The sequence below is a fragment of the Pleurodeles waltl genome, chromosome 3_1 (assembly GCF_031143425.1).
Source record: "Pleurodeles waltl isolate 20211129_DDA chromosome 3_1, aPleWal1.hap1.20221129, whole genome shotgun sequence".
NCBI classification, from domain to species: Eukaryota; Metazoa; Chordata; class Amphibia; order Caudata; family Salamandridae; genus Pleurodeles; species Pleurodeles waltl.
The window spans coordinates 78019530-78041133 of NC_090440.1; the positions used below are offsets into that span (position 1 = coordinate 78019530).

At 46.5% G+C, this 21604-nt stretch overlaps 1 protein-coding gene across 2 annotated transcripts in view; it reads left to right on the forward strand.

The window, feature by feature from the left end:
* ABTB2 (ankyrin repeat and BTB domain containing 2) overlaps positions 1-21604 on the forward strand; it is a 343614-nt gene that overhangs the window by 245279 nt on the left and 76731 nt on the right. The gene's annotated exons all lie outside the window — the stretch shown is intronic.

A 21604-nucleotide genomic window follows, 5' to 3' on the forward strand; every position in this document is an offset into this window, starting at 1 on the left:
TTCTAGGCATTGCATTTGAATAATACTGAGACAATACAGTATAGTGGAGGTAATTACTCAGGGTAATAGGGTTGTGGGAAATCTGTTATAGGTAAAGAGAACAGCAAGTATTTTTTTAAAAAATATTTGTGCCGCGGAAGGTAAAGACACCCTAGCCAAAGGGTGGCAGGGTTGGATGCCAGTACAACTTTGGAGGGTCAATGGAGCTGTGGACTTTTTGTGTAAAGCTCTGTTGTGCCTTCTCAGCCCCCCTGCAGCTAGTCTGTATCTTCAGTTGAGCACTGGAAGAGGATTTGAGTCAAGGGCCTGCACACAACAGAAAACTGTAAATGAGTAGCTGCCACTAACGCGTTTTCCACCTTGCGGTCCAAGTAACATCATGTGCAACTTCACTCTGGTTGTCTATTTGCTGTTGCTTGCAACCCAATTATATTATATTTTGTTTTCACAGTCATCATCACCTGTAGCATAGTCATCACAAACATCATAATAGTGACCATTGTCAGTAGAAGGTGGATTAGAGGAATCACTATCTCTCTTTCTCTTTATCTCCGGAGTATAGCATCTCTTTTTCTATATTAAGCATCATTTCATGCAGATTTTTCTATGTTGATCTGGGGAGTTGGCAAATAAAGTTTTTATAAACATAATATGAGCATGGATGGATGTCTTCACAGCTCAAGGAGTCTTCCTTGGTGGTCAGATCAATTTATGCTAAGACACTGTAAGGAATTACAATTCCCATCAGTTCACAAGAAGTTGTTTGGGGCTCTGAAGCAGCTTGAAAGTGGAGTTTTACATATCACAATCAGCGAATAAAGGATTGTTGTGAACACACATCACATTTTGTTTGATGATAACTATATTTTGCTGTCATCTATAGTGAAACTTTCACTGTTCCCCTCAATTTCATCAACACTTCCCTCTGGAAGGTTCTGGAAAGACTCAAAGAGTCTTTGCAGACAAACTCAAAACAGGACACATTCTTTCTCTGTCGAAAAAGCCTAATCTGGACCCAAATGATCTAGCCAAATATCTTTTAGCAATAAAATCATCATACAAGTGGGTTCCAAGTTGCCCTAAGGGATGCTTAGTAAAGTTTATTTAAATATTACAAAAGGTCTGAGTAAAACAGTCAAACTCCAATAAAAGAAGGAGAGCACATACAGATATACAGTAAGGAAGCGGGGAGGACTTGGTATGGTCGCTTTCGAACGGCTTACATTCGGCGTATTGTAAAGTGACTATCAAGTTCAGTGAGCTTGAATGATGTAAAACGGTATGTCTGTGGTTGAATCCTGATTTCATGAAAGTGATTATAACGTCAGAGTTGGGTTTAGGTCACAAATAGTGTGTGCGGGGGAACTACGGATGTGGAGCCACAAAATTGTCTTCTTGTCGTGATGCAACATTTTAAATTATAGGGTTCATTAAAGCATTGTCTGTGATAAAGAGAGGATATTTTAATACCGCTTAAGAACAGATATTTAATCCACATAAATGGTGTCATTAAGAAATACCACATTAAGGGGCTGATTCTAATTCTGGCGGGCGGCGGAGGCCGCCCGCCAGAATTCCGCCCCCATAATACCGCTCTGCGGTCAGAAGACCGCGGAGGGTATTATGAGTTTTTCCCTGGGCTGGCGGGCGGTCTCCAAAAGACCGCCCGCCAGCCCAGGGAAAAACTCCCTTCCCACGAGGATGCCGGCTCGTAATCGAGCCGGCGGAGTGGGAAGGTGCGACGGGTGCAGTAGCACCCGTCGCGTATTTCAGTGTCTGCAAGGCAGACACTGAAATACCTTGCGGGGCCCTCTTACGGGGGCCCCTGCCGTGCCCATGCCATTGGCATGGGCACGGCAGGGGCCTCCAGGGGCCCCGCGACCCCCCCTACCGCCATCCTGTTCATGGCGGCTTTCCCGCTATGAACAGGATGGCGGTAGGGGGGGTCAGAATCCTCATGGCTGCGGAGCGCGCTCCGCAGCCATGGAGGATTCAAACGAGCAGCGGAAAGTCGGCGGGAGACCGCTGACTTTCCGCTTCTGACCGCGGCTGAACCGCCGCGGTCAGAATGCTCGTGGGAGCACCGCCAGCCTGTTGGCGGTGCTCCCGTGGTCGGTGGCCCTGGCGGCCACCGGCCGCCAGGGTCAGAATGACCCCCTAAATGTTGTGCTTCAAGGTTACATCCCATGTAAGATGAGTGGTAGCAATGTTACGTAATGCATCGGGGGAGGGTTGGTCATATGTGACACGTGCAAAGTCCCTTTTTGGAGTTGTGAAAGACATCCATCTTCATGTAGTATATAGGTGTCAGTGTTGCTCAGGTCATTCCATTTGCATCAGCCATCTGAGAGGTCTGTGGTCAGTTTGAACTACAAAGTGAGTACCAAAGAGGTATGGTCTCAGCTTCTTCAGGGACCAAACCACAGCAAAGGCCTCCCTCTCAATGGCACTCCAACGCTGCTCCCTGGGGAGTAACCTCCTGCTAATGAAAGCAACAGGCTGGTCAAGGCCATCATCATTTGTTTGGGACAAAACTGCCCCTATCCCATGTTCAGAGGCATCTGTCTGCACAATGAACTGCTTGGAGTAATCTGGAGCTTTTAGAACTGGTGCTGTGCACATTGCTTGTTTCAGGGTGTCAAAGGCCTGTTGGCATTCTACAGTCCAGTTTACCTTCTTGGGCATTTTCTTGGAGGTAAGTTCTGTGAGGGCTGTCACTATGGATCTATAGCCCTTCACAAACCTCCTGTAATACCCAGTCAAGCCAAGGAATGCCCTGACTTGAGTCTGGGGTTTTGGAGCTGCCCAGTCCAGAATAGTCTGGATCTTAGGCTGGAGTGGCTGAACTTGGCCTCCACCTACAAGGTGTCCCAAGTAAACCATAGTTCCCTGCCCTATCTGGCATTTGGATGCCTTGATAGAGAGGCCTGCTGATTGCAGAGCCTTCAAAACCTTCTTCAGGTGGACCAGGTGATCCTGCCAGTTGGAGCTAAAGACAGCAATATCATCAAGATAAGCTGCACTAAAGGACTCCAAGCCAGAAAGGACTTGATTCACCAACCTTTGGAAGGTGGCAGGGGCATTCTTTAAACCAAAGGGCATAACAGTGAACTGATAATGCCCATCAGGTGTGGAGAATGCTGTCTTTTCTTTTGCTCCAGGTGCCATTTTGATTTGCCAGTACCCTGCTGTTAAGTCAAAGGTACTTAAGAATTTGGCAGCACCTAATTTATCAATCAGTTCATCAGCCCTTGGAATGGGCATCTGTCTTGGTGACAGAATTAAGTCCTCTGTAGTCCACATAAAACCTCATCTCTCTCTTTCCATCTTTGGTGTGAGGTTTGGGGACTAAGACCACTGGGCTGGCCCAGGGGCTGTCAGAGTGCTCACTGACTCCCAATTCCAGCATCTTGTGGACTTCCACCTTGATGTTTTCCTTAACTTGGTCAGACTGTCTGAAAATTTTGTTTTTGACAGGCATGCTGTCTCCTGTGTCCACATCATGGGTACACAGGTGTGTCTGACCAGGGGTTAGGGAAAAGAGCTCAGCAAACTGTTGCAGGACTTTCCTACAGTCAGATTGCTGTTGGCTAGAGAGGGTGTCTGAATAGATCACTCCATCTACTGAGCCATCTTTAGGGTTTGATGAGAGGAGATCAGGGAGAGGTTCACTCTCAGCTTCCTGGTCCTCATTCGTTACCATCAACAGATTCACATCAGCCCTATCATGGAAGAGCTTAAGGCGGTTCACATGGATCACCCTCTTGGGGCTCCTGCTAGTGCCTAGGTCCAACAGGTAGGTGACCTGACTCTTCTTCTCTAGTACTGGGTAAGGGCCACTCCATTTGTCCTGAAGTGCCCTGGGAGCCACAGGCTCCAGAACCCAGACTTTCTGCAACTCGTTGAAATTTAACCATTGCAGCCTTTTGGTCATACCAAAACGTCTGGAGCTGTTGGCTGGCCTCAAGGTTTTTACTTGCCTTTTCCATGTACTCTGCCATCCTTGAACGTAGGCCAAGTACATAGTCCACTATGTCTTGTTTAGGCTCATGAAGAGGTCTCTCCCAGCCTTCTTTCACAAGAGCTAGTGGTCCCCTTACAGGGTGGCCAAACAGAAGTTCAAAGGGTGAGAACCCTACTCCCTTCTGAGGCACCTCTCTGTAAGCGAAAAGCAGACATGGCAAGAGGACATCCCATCTCCTTTTGAGTTTTTCAGGGAGTCCCATGATCATGCCTTTTAATGTCTTGTTGAATCTCTCAACAAGTCCATTAGTTTGTGGATGATAGGGTGTAGTGAATTTATAATTCACTCCACACTCATTCCACATGTGTTTCAGGTATGCTGACATGAAGTTGGTACCTCTGTCAGACACCACCTCCTTAGGGAAACCCACTCTGGTAAAGATACCAATGAGGGCCTTGGCCACTGCAGGGGCAGTGGTCGACCTAAGGGGAATAGCTTCAGGGTATCTAGTAGCATGATCCACTACTACTAGTATGTACATATTCCCTGAGGCTGTGGGAGGTTCAAGTGGACCCACTATGTCCACACCCACTCTTTCAAAGGGGACCCCCACCACTGGAAGCGGAACGAGGGGGGCCTTTGGGTGTCCACCTGTCTCACCACTGGCTTGACAGGTGGTACAGGAGACACAAAACTCCTTGACTTTCTGGGACATGTTGGGCCAGTAGAAGTGGTTGACTAGTCTCTCCCACGTCTTGGTTTGTCCCAAATGCCCAGCAAGAGGAATATCATGGGCTAAGGTCCGTATGAACTCTCTGAACTCCTGAGGCACTACCACTCTCCTAGTGGCACCAGGTTTGGGATCTCTTGCCTCAGTGTACAGGAGTCCATCTTCCCAATAGACCCTATGTGTTCCAGTTTTCTTGCCATTGGACTTTTCAGCAGCTTGCTGCCTAAGGCCTTCAAGAGAGGGACAGGTTTCTTGCCCCTTACACAACTGCTCCCTTGAGGGTCCCCCTGGGCCTAGGAGCTCAACCTGATAAGGTTCTAACTCCATAGGCTCAGTTCCCTCAGAGGGTAGAACTTCTTCCTGAGAAGAGAGGTTCTCTTTTTGTTGTTGTGTTGCAGCTGGTTTCCCAGTTGACTTTCCTTTTCTCTTGGTAGGCTGGGTCCTTTTTCCAGACTCCAGCTCTACATTTTCACCCTGAGCCTTGCACTGTGCCCTTGTCTTGACACACACCAGTTCAGGTATACCCAGCATGGCTGCATGGCTTTTCAGTTCTACCTCAGCCCATGCTGAGGACCCCAGGTCATTTCCAAGCAAACAGTCTACTGGGATATTTGAGGAGACCACCACCTGTTTCAGGCCATTGACCCCTCCCCACTCGAAAGTTAGCATAGCCATGGGATGTACTTTAGTCTGATTGTCAGCGTTGGTGACTGGATAAGTTTGTCCGGCCAGGTATTGACCAGGGGAAACCAGTTTCTCTGTCACCATAGTGACACTGGCACCTGTATCCCTCAGGCCTTCTACACTTGTCCCATTAATTAAGAGCTGCTGCCTGTATTTTTGCATATTAGGGGGCCAGGCAACCAGTGTGGCTAAATCCACCCCACCCTCAGAGACTAATGTAGCTTCATTGTGACACCTGATTTGCTCTGGGCACACTGTTGATCCCACTTGGAGACTAGCCATTCCAGAGTTAGCTGGAGTGGAGTTGGAAGTGGTACTTTTCTTGGGATAGGCCTTGTCTCCAGTTTGGTGTCCAGGCTGATTACAGCCACGACACCAGGCCTTTTTGGGATCAAAGTTTTTACCCTTGTACCCAAAATTGTTTTGTGAAGAGGCTCTGGGCCCACCCTCCTGTGCAGGTTTTTGGGGGCCTGAAGAAGACTCTTTAGTATTTTTGTTTTTGGATGTCTCAACACTCTTCCCCTGGGGAGGCTTTGTGACCCCTTTCTTTTGGTCACCCCCTGTGGAAGTCTTGGTCACCCTAGTCTTGACCCAATGGTCCGCCTTCTTTCCCAATTCTTGGGGAGAAATTGGTCCTAGGTCTACCAGATGCTGATGCAGTTTATCATTTGAACAATTACTTAATATGTGTTCTTTCACAAATAAATTGTACAGCCCATCATAATCATTAACACCACTGCCTTGAATCCAACCATCCAGTGTTTTCACTGAGTAGTCAACAAAATCAACCCAGGTCTGGCTCGAGGATTTTTGAGCCCCCCTGAATCTAATTCTATACTCCTTAGTGGAGAATCCAAAGCCCTCAATCAGGGTTTCCTTCATGAGGTCATAAGATTCTGCATCTTTTCCAGAGAGTGTGAGGAGTCTATCCCTACACTTTCCAGTGAACATTTCCCAAAGGAGAGCACCCCAGTGAGATTTGTTCACTTTTCTGGTTACACAAGCCCTCTCAAAAGCTGTGAACCATTTGGTGATGTCATCACCATCTTCATATTTAGTTACAATCCCTTTAGGGATTTTCAACATGGCAGGAGAATCTCTGACCCTATTTATGTTGCTGCCACCATTGATGGGACCTAGGCCCATCTCTTGTCTTTCCCTTTCTATGGCTAGGATCTGTCTTTCCAAAGCCAATCTTTTGGCCATCCTGGCTAGCAGGAGGTCCTCTTCACTGAGGCTATCCTCAGTGATTTCAGAGGTGCTGTCCCCTCCTGTGAGGGAAGCAGCATCTCTGACTATCACAGTTGGAATCAGGGATTGAGGGTCTCTGGGTTCCCTAGTTAGGACTGGAAGGTGGGAATTCTCCTCCATGTCACTAACATCATCCTCTGGGTTGTCATCCTCAGAGGGGTTGGCTTTTTCAAACTCTGCCAAAAGCTCCTGGAGCTGTTGTTTGGAGGGTTTTGAGCCAATTGTGATTTTCTTTATTTTGCAGAGTGACCTTAGCTCCCTCATCTTAAAATGGAGGTAAGGTGTGAGGTCGAGTTCCTCCACATTCACATCTGCACCAGGCATTATGTTTCTAAAAGTTGGAATACTTTTAAAGAATCTACAACTAGTTCTAGAATCTAATTCAAACTTTCACAAAACTTTTAAACTTTAAAAGAAATGCTAACAGGGACTAACACAAGGCCCTAGCAGGACTTTTAAGAATTTAGAAAAATAGTTCAAATTGCAAAAATCAATTTCTAATGACAATTTTTGGAATTTGTCGTGTGATCAGGTATTGGCTGAGTAGTCCAGCAAATTCAAAGTCTTGTACCCCACCGCTGATCCACCAGTGTAGGAAGTTGGCTCTGTATGCACTATTTCAAAGTAAGGAAAGTATGCACAGAGTCCAAGGGTTCCCCTTAGAGGTAAGATAGTGGCAAAAAGCGATAATACTAATGCTCTATTTTGTGGTAGTGTGGTCGAGCAGTAGGCTTATCAAAGGAGTAGTGTTAAGCATTTGTTGTACATACACACAGGCAATAAATGAGGAACACACACTCAGAGACAATTCCAGGCCAATAGGTTTTTGTATAGAAAAATATATTTTCTTAGTTTATTTTAAGAACCACAGGTTCAAATTCTACATGTAATACTTTGCATGAAAGGTATTGCAGGTAAGTACTTTAGGAACTTTGAATAATCACAATAGCATATATACTTTTCAAATAAAACACATATAGCTATTTTAAAACTAGACAGTGCAATTTTCACAGTTCCTAGGGGAGGTAAGTAATTGTTAGTTCTTGCAGGTAAGTAATTGTTAGTTCTTGCAGGTAAGTAAACCACCTATGGGGTTCAAGTTTGGGTCCAAGGTAGCCCACCGTTGGGGGTTCAGAGCAACCCCAAAGTTACCACACCAGCAGCTCAGGGCCGGTCAGGTGCAGAGTTAAAAGTGGTGCCCAAAACGCTTAGGCTTCAATGGAGAAGGGGGTGCCCCGGTTCCAGTCTGCCAGCAGGTAGGTACCCGCGTCTTCGGAGGGCAGACCAGGGGGGTTTTGTAGGGCATCGGGGGGGACACAAGTTAGCACAGAAAGTACACCCTCAGCAGCACGGGGCGGCCGGGTGCAGTGTGCAAACACACGTCGGGTTTTCAATTGGAATCAATGGGAGACCAAGGGGTCTCTTCAGCGATTCAGGCAGGCAGGGGGGGGGGGGGCTCCTCGGGGTAGCCACCACCTGAGCAAGGGAGAGGGCCTCCTGGGGGTCACTCCTGCACTGGAGTTCCGATCTTTCAGGTCCTGGGGGCTGCGGGTGCAGAGTCTTTTCCAGGCGTCGGGATCTGGGAGTCAGGCAGTCGCGGTCAGGGGGAGCCTCGGGATTCCCTCTGCAGGCGTCGCTGTGGGGGCTCAAGGGGGGCAACTCTGGCTACTCACGGTCTCGTAGTCGCCGGGGAGTCCTCCCTGAAGTGTTGTTTCTCCACAAGTCGAGCCGGGGGCGTCGGGTGCAGAGTTGCAAGTCTCACGCTTCTGGCGGGAAACGCAGTTGTCTTGAAGTTGCTTCTTTGGAAAAAAAGTTGCAGTCTTTGGTGAACAGGGCCGCTGTTCTCGGGAGTTTCTTGGTCCTTCTAGAGCAGGGCAGTCCTCTGAGGATTCAGAGGTCGCTGGTCCTGGGGAGAGCGTCGCTGGAGCAGTGTCTTTAGAAGGGAGGGAGACAGGCCGGTAGAGCTGGGGCCAAAGCAGTTGGTGTCTCCGTCTTCTCTGCAGGGTTGTTCAGCTCAGCAGTCCTCTTCTTCTTAGGTTGCAGGAATCTGAGTTCCTAGGTTCAGGGGAGCCCCTAAATACAGAATTTAGGGGTGTGTTTAGGTCAGGGAGGGCAGTAGCCAATGGCTACTAGCCCTGAGGGTGGCTACACCCTCTTTGTGCCTCCTCCTAAGGGGAGGGGGTCACATTCCTATCCCTATTGGGGGGATCCTCCGCCTGCATAATGGAGGATTCCTACAAGTCAGAGTCACTTCAGCTCAGGTTGCCTTAGGGGCTGTCCTGACTGGTCAGTGACTCCTCCTTGTTTTTCTCATTATCTCCTCCGACCTTGCCGCCAAAAGTGGGGCCGTGGCCGGAGGGGGCGGGCAACTCCACTAGCTGGAATGCCCTGTGGCGCTGGAACAAAGGGGGTGAGCCTTTGAGGCTCACCGCCAGGTGTTACAGCTCCTGCAAGGGGGAGGTGATAAGCATCTCCACCCAGTGCAGGCTTTGTTACTAGCCACAGAGTAACAAAGGCACTCTCCCCATGTGGCCAGCAACATGTCTCGAGTGTGGCAGGCTGCTAAAACCAGTCAGCCTACACGGGTAGTTGGTTAAGGTTTCAGGGGGCACCTCTAAGGTGCCCTCTGGGGTGTATTTTACAATAAAATGTACACTGGCATCAGTGTGCAGTTATTGTGCTGAGAAGTTTGATACCAAACTTCCCAGTTTTCAGTGTAGCCATTATGGTGCTGTGGAGTTCGTGTATGACAGACTCCCAGACCATATACTCTTATGGCTACCCTGCACTTACAATGTCTAAGGTTTTGCTTAGACACTGTAGGGGCACAGTGCTCATGCACTGGTGCCCTCACCTATGGTATAGTGCAACCTGCCTTAGGGCTGTAAGGCCTGCTAGAGGGGTGACTTATCTATACTGCATAGGCAGTGTGAGGTTGGCATGGCACCCTGAGGGAAGTGCCATGTCGACTTACTCGTTTTGTCCTCACCAGCACACACAAGCTGGCAAGCAGTGTGTCTGTGCTGAGTGAGGGGTCCCCAGGGTGGCATAAGATATGCTGCAGCCCTTAGAGACCTTCCCTGGCATCAGGGCCCTTGGTACCAGGGGTACCAGTTACAAGGGACTTACCTGGATGCCAGAGTGTGCCAATTGTGTAAACAAAAGTACAGGTTAGGGAAAGAACACTGGTGCTGGGGCCTGGTTAGCAGGCCTCAGCACACTTTCAATTCAAAACATAGCATCTGCAAAGGCAAAAAGTCAAGAGGTAACCATGCCAAGGAGGCATTTCCTTACAATCTATATCAGAAATATCATAAAAACTTGACAAGTGGTATTTTTGTCCTGCTTGTTATATCGTACATAGTGCAATAGAAACATTAGTGGACATTTAAATTGTGGGTAGCATAAGGAGTTTTATGCATATGACAAAAGCAAACACCAAAGCATATTAGGACAGATGGTTTATAAGATGTATTATCGGGTAATTAACTATTAATATTGTTGTATACATATAAAGACCAATGGAAATTGTAAAAAGGGATAATACAATAAATGCACTCTGAAGATTGTGTTCCCAGGTAACAAGCTATCAAGATATTTCCCTCAAATGTCCACACTTCATGTGTGATAGTTCTACAATATTTGTTGACATTTCTGGGTGTAAGGTTTGTGTCCATTGCCTGTATTTTAGTTACTTGTTCTTGCTGAGGGTGCCAGTGTGAAACATTGGAATGAGGTTCATGTGGTGGCACGGTAACTTAGTCTCAAGGGACGGTGGGGCTGTATCTCAGTGCTTAGGTTGTAAAAATAGAAGTGCCCAGGCCCTAAGGAGGCTACTGCAGCCTGCACCACCCACTGTCCCTGCCAGGCTTGCCAATGACTGTGCCAACACATCTACTAACCATCACACGCCTACAAGTGTGACAATTCAGACTATTCCATGGCTGCCCAAAGCTATAACAATGGCATTGGCTGCTGGTGTTAATAATTTTTAATATATAGAAAATTATTAAGCAGCCGTTTTTGTGCTCATTCCAAAATTAGACAGCGCCACCATGAGGGGACTGTCATTAGTGCCAGTGCTGACAATTAAGAGCTGGTGCCAAGCACCAGAAACCACTGGTTCAAATTAAGCACTGCTGTATCTAGAAGCAATTATAGCATGGATGTATAGGTTATTTTGAGGTCACAGATTATGGGCTTGAATGCGACCTTGGCGGATGGAAAAAGCCATCACAAACGTGACGGATATCCCGCCCACCGTTTTACAAGTAGCATAGGATATAATGGAACTTGTAATATGGCAGACGGGATATCCGTCCCGTTTGTGACAGAGTATCCCATCCGACATGGTCGTAATCAGGCCCCATGTTCATTCAGGTGACTCCGCGTGATATTGGTTCTGTAAATCTACAGCATTTCCTCACAAGTTTCTTTCCAGAGAAGCACCAGTAAAGATTCTGCTAAAACCTGGCAAACATTGTGTATTATTTTCTAGAAGAGAGATTTTCATCCTGATGAATGATGTAGTGCAAACAATCTTCCGCATGCACACACTCAAGACTATCGTTGTTGAATGTACCTATGGGGAATGGAGCCTTACCCATCCTAGGAAGTATGACAGACACCCAATAATTCTTTGACTAGCCCAAGTAGGCTGTTACCAATTGGACTCCTAAGTCTACGGCTCTATAAACATTGACACTCATGCCAACCAAGAGTGAACTCCTCCAGTTTGTCAGCAGAAGCAGTCACAAATTCAAGCCTCAGTCTCCAAAAGGAACTTGGACAGGTTATCCCCCAGCTGATGCCAAACAAAAAAATCTTTTGGTTTCTCCCTTGACACCAATTTCTTCTTCAAAGAACACGTTGGCAAGAAAGCAAAGACAGCATGGTAACAGCTTTCATTGCTGACGAAAGTGAAACCCTACCTCATGGAAACTGACTTCAGATCAGTAGTCCAAACCTTAGCCCTCTTGCTGCTAGATGGAGACAACTCCCTTCTCTGCTGTGTCGCTGACACCGTACTGGCTCCCCTGAGGGGTATCCTACATGCAGAAACATATTATCAAAGGTGTAAATATGTTAGATTAGAACATTGGAAGTTGGCAGCTCCATTGAAAACAATGGAGTGCTCGGGCTTTTACTGGCCGGTAAAACCCCGCAGCGCCAACATTCCAATGTTCGCTTTGTTCACAGCAACAGCTGTGAACAAAGCCTCACGGAGCCCGAGGGGATTTTAATCCCCTCGGGCTCCGTGAGCAATTTGTTTTATTTAATAGAACATTCTGCCCTGAGTGGCAGAATGTTCTAATAGCTTTAGAACCCGCCGTAGCGGGCTCTACCGGCTATTAAAAGCCCTCTCCCTTCGGCTCGGGCCTTTAACGCGGGAGCGGGCCTTTAATAGCCGGTAGAGCCCGCTACGGTGGGTTCTAAGGCTATAGTAAATCACTCCAACCTTGAGAGAACTACACTGAACCCCCTCCTAGCCTGCGCCATCTTCAAGAGCAGAGAAATTAACTGTGGACAGCACCACACCAGAAGCCTGGACATCAGCAGACTGAAACTGATAAAACAGATGACTAGTCTCACTCATCCATGCTCACAGGGTATAGTTATAGAACCACATCCCAGTTAACAACAGAATAGCCCCAACCCTCCTGCAGTTCTGAAAGCAGCTAAGGACGCACCTCCAGAAGATGCAATCGACCACCAATGATCCTGAATCATTGCATGCCTCTTGTCCTGCCCTGGGCCAGTGCTCCGATGCTCTCTAGTTAAGTTTGCACTCTACAGACACCTAAAAACACATCTGCAACATAGTGGCTGATTTTAAGTTTGATTAACTGTACTCCGTCGGTCAGGGGGCAGAGGACATTACCCCTACCATCTTGACGGACTACCGTCCGTCAAATTTAGAAATAGCTGCTGACTCAGTAGTTTTCTCTGTACCTTGAAGGGAATCCCTTTTTTAGCGGTTTCCCTTCAAGGTAGAAATTGTTTGGTAAATGGGCGCCATTGGTTTTTACGGTTGCCCACTGAGCTCTTAGCTGATTTTTGTTGTTCAAAAACAGGTTGCCAAAATGGGAGTTTATTTTTGAAAAACAAAAAAAGCGAATGATTCCCTACACCTTGGCAGTTTTCCTGTAGGGATCTTGGTCATTATTGGTTTTTTTCTGTCCCTCTCTGTCAGGTGTTTCCTTGTGGTGATAGAAAAAAGGACTTTACACCATCCACCCTAAATAGGGCGGGCAGTGTAATGTCTTTCCTCCGACGATCTATGCTTCGTCGGGCCGTAGGAGGATGCTCTCTTTCGACAGAGACAACAGGGACTTCATACCTTGCGGTCTCCAAATAAGGCAGATGGACTGAGAACTAAGCCGACGGGATAATTTAGCAGCTTGCAACGGAGTACCCTGTCCGCCAAACTTCTACCTCCGGCCCATGGTCAATTACAGAAATCCTACATCCATCACTCAATTATTCTCATATGTTCCTGGTGTTTGCACAACTAACACAATATTTGCTCATGTTGGACATTAGGTTTCTGTGCGTGAGTGCGCGGCAGATTTGCATGCTGCCCTCCAGTTGCAAATGGCCCACTGGGCAGGAGCCAGATAGTGAGGGATGGGGACTATTAAATCTGGACCAACGCCATTAAGCACATTTTTCCACCTCCCGTTGCAATGGCAAAAGACCCCCTACTGCCGACCTCCCTTTTTCACTTCAAAGAGCGATAGATTAAGAGAACCCCCTTGGAAGGAATATAATATTAAAGGGAACTGGTTTACCATTCCAAAGTACAGAAAACTAATATACTACCAGCTTCATTTAGACTGGGGAAACTGCAGTCCTCCAGCACTCATTCATACAGGAGGTTTCCAACTGCACATAAACAGCTGCAAGAAAAGAGCGAGGAGGGAACCAGCAGGGACTCGCCTTTTCCACTCCCTTAATGCTGGGATCCATTGCAAAGTCATTGAGTGAATAAAGGCTTCACTTTATTCATTCATTCATTCATGAACAGACCTGAGAATGAAGACGGGGAACCCATGGCAAAAGACGTTCGGGGCATATTCGACTTGGACCACAGTATAATTATTCCAGACCTAACACTCTAGTTGGGAAAGTTGGATTCTAGAAAGTCGCACTAATACACGTAAACATCTCAGTATTAGTTTCAGCTCTGCTAGAGGCAATGGACCCAGTTCACAAAGATTTTGGCATAAGATGGGGCTGATTGCAATTAATGGTCTGAAACATGGCCTTGATGCACAGGGAGAGTAGCCAAATGGCAAAATATAATCTGACCTGGGCTCCAGAAATCCTTGCACCAGAGCTAATCTTTTGAGCTTTTTAGTGCCGTCCCCCCAAACATTTGTATCCAGGTGGAAGCTGGCTTCCCTGTCATGAATGTAATTCTTTTTATGACCATTTTCGTTTTTTGTAGCAACCAAGGGGGTTCGCTTCTGTTTTTTTAGCCTTCCCTCTGAATTGTCGTTTTTTATCTCTTGTAGTTATTGGCTTCAGTTTTTCTTTCTTACCCAGCACCAGCTCCCGGGAGGAATACTCCAGATTCCTGTTTCAGACGCTTGGTCTGTATAAATATAGAATTCAAGAATGACACATTACCATGGGTGTGAGGCGTGCCAGTATCAGAGCCAAGAAAGTAATTTTACACCATCCGAAGACTTACAGGAAATTAAACTGCACATTTTAAATATTTAGACTCTTCGCACCTTTGGTGTAAAACAGGATGGGAAGTACTTCTGAAGTTTAAAGCTCGTGCGTAAAGTTTAAAACTCTGTGGTGACATGATAATAACTTCTTTGATATAGCACTCCATACCACAGTTTGGCCTTTTCTAAGCGCTTTAAAGAGCAGTTATAATTACCCGGTGTAATAGTACTCAGTTTAACAGCCTCGTAAGGCTTGGATGCTCATTAGGACCTGCCAGTCGTTGCCTGCAGTTGACAGCATGTATTGTACTGTAATAGTATTTATATAGCGCTTACTACCCCTGACGAGGCAACAAATCGCTTTTCGGCGAGTAGCATGCTACTCCGGAGTCCCAAAAAAATTAGTGGTGGATTAGTATAGGGAAATATGAGTACAGGTTTAGTATTATTAAGAGCTAATTTGAGCTGCAGATATGAGAGTTTGTTAGTTGGATTGAGTGGAGTAATGGAGGGGTGGAGCGGTGGAGGAGGGAAGAATCCAGAAGTGTTAAATGGGAGTTTATGGTAATAGGATTTAGGCTTGGGATGAATAAAGGGGGGGATGGAGGAGGGAAGAGTCTGTAGAAAGGGTTAGGGAGATCATAGTAGCAGGTTGAGATAAATGAGGGAGAATTTAGTAGGGTTGTTTGGGAGATCATGGTAGTAAAGTGAGGTTTGGGTGAGGTAGATGTGGAAGAGGAGGGAAGAGCTAAGGCAGGGTTATTTAGGAGATGGAAGTAGTAGACTGGATTTGGGATGAGTCAGAGTGTTAATGGAGATTGATAAAGACATGACATATGGTGATGGGTAGACAAAGTGTGACATAAAATGAGAGCAGGGATTCATAAGTATCTAATATAACAACGTATCTAGGAGCTATGCAATGACCTATGAACATGTTAAGTATAGAATAAAAATAAAAATAAAATATATATATATATATATATATATATATATATATATATATATATATATATATATATATATACACACATATACATATATATATGTATATATACACATATACATATATACATATACACACACACACACATGTACATACAAGTACATATTTAAACCATGAGTAAATATACATTAGTTAAATAGGTTTAAAGAGTATGTGTGTAGTTTATGAGAGAACCCACCCCACTCGCTGTGTGGAGCACTACCACCTAAAGGGCCTGACACCTGCATGCACCCAGGCAAGTATTCTAGAATATTCCCTGCACTCCCTCATTCAGTAGGTGTCTAGCCTACAGATACAAAAGCGAAGAGCATGAAATTAAAATGTGCCATATTACACCACAAGGCCAAAGGATAAAAATAAGCGCATTTGTGCCTGGAAGGACCGTCAAAATAGAGCAGCGGAGTGGATCCGTCTCTGCACACTGGGAGGACAGTGTTGCTATGGGCGAGGGTTGTGTATGTGTAGAATGCCACGTAGGAGTGCAGGTGGTGTAATTCCAAGGCAAAGGCAGTGCTTGGGGAGGAAAGGGCTATTCCCCAGCACTAAGAAAGCCAATCTTTCAGCCATGGAGGATCAGCAATGTAATGTTATTCATACCCAGGAAGATAAAGGAATAGATCTGTCGCTGATACGTAGATGTAAACACTGCCATTCAATTACAGGTGGTGCTTGATACTGTAAAAACTGGGTGTGAAACTGAATATTTACTCTTCTATCTGAAGTAAGCTTAGGGTATGTGCGTGCGCATCTTCTATGATAGTAGGCTTGCACATTGTGTGAGTGAGGCGGTTAGTAGTTGTAAGTGTTGTTAAGTCCCCTAAGAGCACATTAACTGTACATTAGAGCTGTGTGAATGTGATGGATCGGCTGTTGCTTTGGTTCTTAGGGTCAAACAGGCCCCTGGCTAGGTTCTCCCTGTTAATTTACTGTCTTGCTGACCGCTACTATCTGTTTGATTTAATTTTTGCTGGCCTCTGCTCTCTGTTTCCCTCTCACTGTGACCACCAGTGCACACAGCTGCAGTGTCCTTGTTGTGGGGGGTACAGCCTGCTTGTGTGAAGTGTGTCCACTTCCATTCCTTCCTTAATACTTCTTAAGGGCAGGGGCTGGGGAGATGGTCACTTATGCCCCTTTGTCCCTTTCCCTAATCTCGTTCATATTTTCGGTAACGAGATTGTTTCTTTACCTGTTGAAGAATCTTCTAAGAAGCCTGCACTGATGCTGGCTGTACTGTGCCTGTTCTTGGCAGTCACTGATATGTATGATGACCTTTTCATTACAGTTCGCTACTCCTTTTTGGGAATTATCTGTGGAAAAATCGTTTATTCTACAATGCAAACATGTGGTTCTCGAACAAACTTGCAAGGGTGCTTTATCTGCTAACAGACCAGGGCGCGGTTCAACATTCAAGGGCTAGTCACAAAGGTAAATATACATGTGTGGATTTACTCACATGTATACTTACTACTATAGTTAGGTGTAAGTGTACACTTTTTTGCTATTCACCAATTCTGAGTGTAGATGTACACCCACGTGTAGATTTGTATGCTTCCTCCCCAGCTGGAGCCCCCCCCCCCCACAACAGGATTTACCAGTGTAAAGTTACTAACAGTGGCGGTTGGTTGTATTAAAAACCAGTGGGGTGCCACATACATTCACATTAGATACATTACACAAAACACATTACAATAAACAATTAGAAAATAATCTTTCACTTACCTTATCCCACAGCACGTCCTCGATGCTCTCCAGTCCTGGGCTCCAGACTTCTCCAAGCGCAAGGTGATGTCACAAAGCCAACTACATTTTCCAATCCAGACTCTGCTCCCATGCTATTGAACAGCATGAATGAAGCGTCTGGATTGGCTGGAGCAGACTGGCCAAGCGCTCCTAAAGGCAATGGATCCCTATGCCTGCTCTCCAACCCAGCTGTCTTAGACAGCTGGGTTAAGAGGTTTGAATTGCGCAAATTGGTTTGGCTGTAGCAAGGTAGCAAGGTAGCCAGCCAAACCAACATGCACACTTGAAACAAAGGGGCCACTCATTGCTGCCTGCACTGGCCCCGCCACCAGACTCTCTTAGGCAGAGAATACAACATAAAACGGTAACAAAATCATGTTATTACCATTTTATTTTCACTCTTTCTGCAGCAGTTGGGGGGCGACACTCTTCCACTCCTTTGGAGGAACCGCCGCTGGTTACTAATAGTAACTTTTCACATGTAGGTGGAGCTCTTTGCCACTGTGGTAGGTTTGACAGCTCGTGACAGCAGCGAGCGTTGAACTCACTGAGCTAGGCGGATGGTCCTCAAAGAAGTATGAAGTGTCGCCGTCTCTGCAGGCAGCGGATGTGTTCCCCCTCCTGTTTCACCAAACTCCATCCATATAGGCTGACAGGTTGTGCAGGGTTCGCACCAGTGCACATGAAATGGGGCAAATCCATTTTGCACCTTTTTTGGCTCCTTCTGTAATTGAATAATGTGAAACACAAAATGTGGTCCAAACTACAGTTTTGCACCAGGGCAAAACAACATAAAACTGTTAGAATTCCCCATGATGGAAATGGGACCCAGGCGGCATGTCACATGGCCATTCCCTAGTGCAGTTTTCTAGGCATACAATTAAGAATGTTTGTATATTCTCAAAAGTAGTAACTCTGCACATGATGGTACTTCCACTGGTACGAAGTTACTACTTTTTGTGAAATGAGCTCCAATAGTTGCAGTGTCCATGTACCCCGGATAGGTCAGTTTCAGTTTGTTGCTTCTAATTGCACACCCAAAAGCTCACTGAAGTCCCTTTCAGCTGCACATGGCACTGTAGAAACACATACAACATATATAATAAAAAAACTGAATAAACTGCACTCCGGTCTTATTTTATTTTTTATTTATAAACTGCCCAACAGTCTTGAACTCTGGGGGTCATGTAAAAGTTTGAGACTACCTTTTATAACGTGGGGTCCCGAGAGCCATACACATCGAGATAATGCATGGCGCATAAAATGGCAGCAGAAACAGGCCTGATCCTCGCTCAGCTGCAGAGCAAAGTATCATTGCAACAAGCCTTCATTTTTGTGGCCCAGTAGCTCCCACTAGAAATCTCAACCAACAAAGATGCAAAGGGCAGCCCTGCCAAGCGTCACGCATCTCAGGTTAGAATAACGCATATCCAGTCATTCTCCCGCATTACCTCAATGTCTAAGATTGTCACGCAAAAGAACCGTGTCCTGAAATGGGGTAAAACCGCCTTGTTCCAGTTTCTCACTTTGCCGGGTAAGCTCCGAGTAGTGTTTATCAAAGGCCACAAGGTGGCGTTGGTGTGCAATGGGAGGTATAGGATTCTCGATATATTACAATCTTTTTGTGGTTCCCTCATCTTCATTGCTTGAATTCGCTTGTGAGAAAGTGTCACTCATAGTCGTTGAAGTGTCACTCATAATTACACTGAAATTATGAAAGTGTCACACATAGCAATCTGAAACCTTGGCAGCTATGAAAGGGGAGAGGACTGTGTACCCTCTATCCTCAGGTGGAGACCCAGAAACAAAGGAGGTGGCAGAACGGAAGGAAAGGGAATCTACTGCGCATGCTTGGTGGCGCATGTAGCAATACAAGGGTCCTGTCATCTTCTGTAGTTTATCACACGCATGGAGGCCATTTTTGTTGTAGTTTTGTCTTTGCATCAGGTGGGAATAGAGCACCAGAGTCCAGACAGAGGTGGAAGTAGCAAAGAGGTATCAGGGGATCGACAGAGAGAAGGGACTAATGAGCCCTGAAACTTCAGGTCTTGTCACAGGCATTGTATCTCGAGAAAGGCCCGGCATGCTGTAGATATGGCGTCGAAAGTTTATAGACCCTGGGAGAGCAGCAAAGCCATTGGCTACTCGACCCCGGAAGCACGGGCTGGTAGTCAGGGCAGGAGGGCTCTTGGGGGATACATGGAAAACTCAGGTAGGCTCGGGCTATGAGGGAGAGCATGGGGCAGCCCTGAAAGCAGCCCCTTGAGGCCACAACGAGCTTTCATTATATGAAAATCTTTGGGGCATATGCACAAATAAGTGGCGCATCATAGATGAAGCGCCTCTTTTCTTCCGTCCCCCCACCGGCACCATGGTTGCTTTGTATTTACGATACGACGCACCCTGGTGGTCATTAGCACAATAGCATCATCATTTTTTATGCTATTGCGGCGCTTTGCTTCACTCGCGTCAAAAATGTTGACGCTAGTGCAGCAAAGCACAGGGAGGCCCTTTGAATATAATGGGTGCGTCATTTTAACTCCTGCTCTGAGCAGGCGTTAGAAATGGTGCAGTGAAATGTGGTAAATTTCGCTGTGCTATTTGTTTTAGCGTTCCTGCACCGTAACGCCTCCTTGCATACATTACACCTGGCGCACGCATAATGTGGCGCAGGTGTTTACGAAGTGGCGCAATGCAAGCATTGCCCCACTTTGTGAATATGGCGCAGCAGAAAAGCCACCTTAGCGCCTCCTTAGGGTTAAAAAAATGACGCTATGGTGGTGCTAAGGAAGCGCAAGGGGCTCTTAAATATGCGCCTTTGGGCATATTTTAAAAAAGTTGTAATGCGCATAGTGCAACAAAACTTTTCTTGGCCCATTAGCGTCCCCCTATCGTCACCATGTGTGCGCCGTAATTAAAATACGTTCCACAGTGGCAGTAGTTAGGGGACTAGTGTCTACATTTTTAAAGCTAGTCCGGCGCATTGCAGTATTAGCATAAAAAATATTGATGCTAATCCTGCAAAGCGCCCAGAGGCCCATTGAAACCCATGGGAGCCTCCTTTTAACACCTGCTCTGAAGTGCAGAAATCTCTTAGATTGTGGCTGACGCAGGCATAAAGTAGCGCAAAGGGTTACAAAGTGGCGCAATGAATGCGTTGTGCCACTTTGTAAATAAGGCGCAGCGTTTTTGGCCTTCTAACGCCACATTAGCGTAAAAAAAATGACGCTAATGTGGCATTCGAATGGCGCTAGGAGCTCTTAAATCTTCCCCTTTGTGTTTCTGCATCTCTCTGCCGTCCTGCGTGCCCGAGGGTCAGATGCGCGCTCTCAGGTATGGCAGCGGGGCTCATATCTCGTTATCAGCAGCAGAAGGAAGCAGGGGAGAGGGGAGAAAGAAACAGGAGAGTGGAAGTGAGGTGAGGGAGAAGGGGAGCAGGAGTGGGGTGAGAGTAGGAAAAAAGAGGACGGGGTGTAGCTGGGGAGAGTAGTAAAGCTAGAAGGAAATTGGGTAGATAGTACCAAGAAAACAGGAGAGTGGAAGTGAACATCACCCTTAAACCTCTACCCATGCGACCTCCTGATAACATCTATTAAACACTAACGTTAAGTCCCAGAGTGGCGCCCTATTCGCTATAAAGCGCTTCAAAGCGTCATCGTGGTAGTAAGCAGTGCTTAATTTGTACTTGTTGTTTCCGGTGCTGAGTACCAGCACTTATTTTTGAGGACCGGAGCTTAGTCTTCTGCCTTAGGCATTTTACTGCGAGCAAAAGACACAGATGGGAAAAACTGAGGAAGAGGAATCCGATAAAGCGTCACAGAGAGAATAAGTAGAAAGCTGCAAGAGTGATCTGAAGGGGCAGGGAGTGGCTTTAAATGGATTAAAGAGGCCCAGGTGGCTTCAGGATTACGCTGCCTCAATATTCCGTGTACCGCATTTAGTTGCAGCAGCCGCATGTTTAAGTGGAGGGCTTTGGCACCGGCACGTTTTCATTTACAAATTAAGCACTGGTAGTAAGCGCTATAAAATTACAATACAGTGCTTTGTGAATCAGGATTTAGGAGAGCGCCCGCGCTTCACAATCTGTTCTCCACCCGCGCTAAAAGCAAAGGCGACAAAACAGCCCTCTCATCAGCAGATAGCGCCTGGTGTAGCGCTCTGCCCGGGCAGGAACCTGCTGGTAAAGAAGCCCCCGTTCATTGTTCATTGTTGGTGTCCTTTCCGGACCTTTAACAGAGCACATTCAGTAGCGCCGAAATAGTCGTGAATGAACAAAGCCAGCTTTATTTCCTGGCACCGGCCTGGGCTTGGTGCTGGGCTAACAACGGCTTGTTTTCCTCCCACAGCTCCAGTTCCCAATTGCACCCATATTGTTTCCTCTCCTCTTTCTATTGTGACAATAATACCTCGTTTTTTCCTCAAGCATTTACTCCCATTGGTGGTCGTTTCTAAGCGCTGTAAACAACAGGGCGCATGGCATCTCTTGTGACCTGCAGATCACACTCAGAAGTCAGATACAGCTCTCAGTGAGTTAAACGATCGCCGCTGAC